At 41.1% G+C, this 4,394-nt stretch overlaps 1 non-coding gene across 1 annotated transcript; it reads right to left on the bottom strand.

Annotated features, from left to right (window-relative positions):
* Nucleotides 1–336: 336 nt before the first annotated feature.
* LOC148554421 (small nucleolar RNA R71) lies at nt 337–444 on the bottom strand. The gene has a single exon (XR_015888044.1). It is a non-coding gene; the product is annotated as a small nucleolar RNA R71 (small nucleolar RNA).
* Nucleotides 445–4,394: the final 3,950 nt, after the last annotated feature.

Below are 4,394 nucleotides of genomic sequence, written 5' to 3'. Positions count from 1 at the left end.
TCCAATTTACATGGAAGAAGCATCTCCATTCCTGCCATTGGAGCAAACAACTTTGAGCTGAAACCTCAATTAGTTTCTCTGATGCAGCAGAACTGCAAGTTTCATGGACTTCCATCTGAAGATCCTTTTCAGTTCTTAACTGAATTCTTGCAGATATGTGATACTGTTAAGACTAATGGAATAGATCCCGAAGTCTACAGGCTCATGCTTTTCCCCTTTGCTGTAAGAGACAGAGCTAGATTGTGGTTGGATTCACAACCCAAAGACAGCCTGAACTCTTGGGATAAGCTGGTCACGGCTTTCTTAGCCAAGTACTTTCCTCCTCAAAAGCTGAGCAAGCTTAGAGCTGATGTTCAAACCTTCAGACAGAAAGAAGGTGAATCCCTCTATGAAGCTTGGGAAAGATACAAACAGTTGACCAAAAAGTGTCCGTCTGACATGCTTTCAGAATGGACCATCCTGGATATATTCTATGATGGTTTATCTGAGCTATCAAAGATGTCACTGGACACTTCTGCAGGTGGATCCATTCACCTAAAGAAAACGCCTGCAGAAGCTCAAGAACTCATTGACATGGTTTCTAATAACCAGTTCATGTACACTTCTGAAAGGAATCCTGTGAGTAATGGGACGCCTATGAAGAAGGGAGTTCTTGAAGTTGATACTCTGAATGCCATATTGGCTCAGAATAAAATATTGACTCAGCAAGTTAATATGATTTCTCAGAGTCTGAATGGAATGCAAGCTGCATCCAACAGTACTCAAGAGGCTTCTTCTGAAGAAGAAGCTTATGATCCTGAGAACCCTGCAATAGCAGAGGTAAATTACTTAGGTGAACCTTATGGAAACACCTATAACTCAACATGGAAAAATCATCCAAATTTCTCATGGAAGGATCAAAAGCCCCAACAAGGCTTTAATAATGGTGGAAGAAACAGGTTTAACAATAATAAACCTTTTCCATCATCAACTCAGCAACAGACAGAGAACTCTGAACAAAATGCTTCTAATTTAGCAAATCTAGTCTCTGATCTATCTAAGGCCACTGTAAGTTTCATGAATGAAACAAGGTCTTCCATTAGAAATCTGGAAGCACAAGTGGGCCAGCTGAGTAAAAGGATCACTGAAATCCCTCCTAGTACTCTCCCAAGCAATACAGAAGAGAATCCAAAAGGAGAGTGCAAGGCCATTGACATAAGCGCTATGGCCGAACCTGTGAGGAGAGGAGATGACGTGAATCCCAAGGAGGAAGACCTCCTGGGACGTCCAGTGGTCAATAAGGAGCTTCCCTCTGAGGAACCAAAGGACTCTGGGGCCCATCTAGAGACCATAGAGATTCCATTGAACCTCCTTATGCCCTTCATGAGCTCTGACGAGTATTCCTCTTCTGAAGAGAATGAGGATGTTACTGAAGAGCAAACTGCCAAGTTTCTTGGTGCAATCATGAAGTTGAATGCCAAATTGTTTGGCATTGATGCTTGGGAAGTTGAACCTCCCTTTTTCATCAATGAACTAAGTGATCTGGATCAACTGACATTGCCTCAGAAGAGACAGGATCCTGGAAAGTTCATAATACCCTGTACCATAGGCACCATGATCTTTAAGGCCCTGTGTGACCTTGGTTCAGGAATAAACCTCATGCCCCTCTCTGTAATAGAGAAACTGGGAATCTATGGGGTGCAAGCTACTAAAATCTCATCAGAAATGGCAGACAGCTCAAGAAAACAGGCTTATGGACAAGTAGAAGATGTATTAGTAAAGGTTGAGGGCCTTTACATACCTACTGATTTCATAGTCCTGGATACTGGAAAGGAAGAGGATGAATCCATCATCCTAGGAAGACCTTTCCTGGCCACAGCAAGAGCTGTGATAGATGTTGACAGAGGTGAAATAGTCCTTCAATGGAATGAGGACTCCTCCCTTGTGTTTACAACTCAAGGATCTCTCTCTGCAACCATGGAGAGGAAGCAGAAAAAGCTTCTCTCAGAGCAGAGTCAACCAGAGCCCCCACAGTCAAACTCTAAGTTTGGTGTTGGGAGGCCACAACCAAACTCTAAGTTTGGTGTTGAACTCCCATATCCAAACTCTAAGTTTGGTGTTGGAGAGTCTCAACAAAGCTCTGCACACCTATAAGGCTCCACGAGAGCTCACTGTCAAGCTATTGACATTAAAGAAGCGCTTGTTGGGAGGCAACCCAATGTTTATTTATCTAACTATATTTTTCTTAGTTATATGTCTTTATAGGTTCATGATCATGAGGAGTCACAAAATAAATATAAAAATTGAAAACGAAATCAAAAACAGCAGAAGAAAAATCACACCCTGGAGGAGCATCTGTCTGGCGTTCAAACGCCAGAACAGAGCATAGTTCTGGCGCTGAACGCCCAGAATAGGAGCATCCTGGCACTGAACGCCCAGAACAAGCATGGTTCTGGCGTTCAACGCCAGAAATGGCAGCAAATGGGCGTTGAACGCCCAAAATGGGCACCAACCTGGCGCTGAACGCCCAGAGTTGTGTGCAAGGGCATTTTACATGCCTAAATTGGTGCAGGGATGTAAATGCCTTGACACCTCAGGATCTGTGGACCCCACAGGATCATCTCAGGATCTGTGGACTCCACAGGACCCCCACCTACCTCATCATCTCTCTTTCCATTCATGATCCTCCCTTCTGTTTTCCATTTACCATTCACATTCATACACCCACTACCTTCAAAATTCAACATCTCTCTCCCACCCAATCCCACCCATATGGCCGAATACACACAGCCATCCATCTCCTCCATATCTTCTTCTTCTTCTATTCTTTCTTCTTTTGCTCGAGGGCGAGCAACATTCTAAGTTTGGTGTGATAAAAGCATAGCTTTTTTGTTTTTTCCATAACCATTGATGGCACCTAAGGCCAGAGAAACCTCTAGAAAGAGGAAAGGGAAGACAAAAGCTTCCATCAAGGGTCTATAGCTCAGTGGTAGAACATTTGACTGCAAATCAAGAGATCCCTGAGATACCTCAGGGGATACATTTTCTTCCACACAATTATTGGAAGCAACTAAGGGTGGAACATCAAGAGCACTCCATCATCCTTCATGAAATCAGAGAAGATCTAAAAGCAATGAAGGAGGAGCAGCAAAGACAAGGAAGAGACATAGAAGAGCTCAAGGACATCATTGGTTCCTCAAGAAGGAAACGCCACCATCACTAAGGTGGATTCATTCCTTGTTCTTATTTCTTCTGTTTTTCGTTTTCTATGATATGTGCTTATCTATGTTTGTGTCTTCATTACATGATCATTAGTAGTTAGTAACTTTGCCTTAAAGTTATGAATGTCCTATGAATCCATCACCTCTCTTAAATGAAAAATGTTTTAATTCAAAAGAACAAGAAGTACATGAGTTTCGAATTTATCCTTGAACTTAGTTTAATTATATTAATGTGGTGACAATGCTTCTTATTTTCTGAATGCATGCTTGAATAGTGCATATGTCTTTTGAAGTTGTTGTTTAAGAATGTTAAATATGTTGGCTCTTGAAAGAATGATGACTAGGAGACATGTTATTTGATAATCTGAAAAATCATAAAAATGATTCTTGAAGCAAGAAAAAGCAGCAAAGAACAAAGCTTGCAGAAAAAACAAAAAAAAAAATAGGCAAAAAAAAAATATATAGAAAGAAAAAGAAAAAGCAAGCAGAAAAAGCCAAAGCTCTTAAAACCAAGAGGCAAGAGCAAAAAAAAAAAAGCCAATAACCCTTAAAACCAAAAGGCAAGGGTAAATAAAAAGGATCCCAAGGCTTTGAGCATCAGTGAATAGGAGGGCCTAAAGGAATAAAATCCTGGCCTAAGCGGCTAAACCAAGCTGTCCCTAACCATGTGCTTGTGGCGTGTAGGTGTCAAGTGAAAACTTGAGACTGAGCGGTTAAAGTCAAGGTCCAAAGCAAAAAAAGAGTGTGCTTAAGAACCCTGGACACCTCTAATTGGAGACTTTAGCAAAGCTGAGTCAGAATCTGAAAAGGTTCACCCAATTATGTGTCTGTGGCATTTATGTATCCGGTGGTAATACTGGAAAACAAAGTGCTTAGGGCCACGGCCAAGACTCATAGAGAAGCTGTGTTCAAGAATCATCATACTGAACTAGGAGAGTCAATAACACTATTCGAAATCTGAAGTTCCTATAGATGCCAATCATTCTGAACCTCAATGGATAAAGTGAGATGCCAAAACTATTCAAGAGGCAAAAAGCTATAAGTCCCGCTCATATGATTGAAGCTCTGTTTTATTGATAGTTTGGAATTTATAGTATATTCTATTCTTTTTATCCTATTTTGATTTTCAGTTGCTTGGGGACAAGCAACAATTTAAGTTTGGTGTTGTGATGAGCGGATAATTTATACGCTTTT

The sequence above is a fragment of the Arachis ipaensis genome, chromosome B6, assembly GCF_059453495.1.
Source record: "Arachis ipaensis isolate K30076 ecotype BB chromosome B6, ASM5945349v1, whole genome shotgun sequence".
In the NCBI taxonomy this organism is placed as follows: Eukaryota; Viridiplantae; Streptophyta; class Magnoliopsida; order Fabales; family Fabaceae; genus Arachis; species Arachis ipaensis.
Note: the sequence above shows the minus strand (reverse complement) of the source record. Positions and strands in the feature narration are given on the sequence as shown.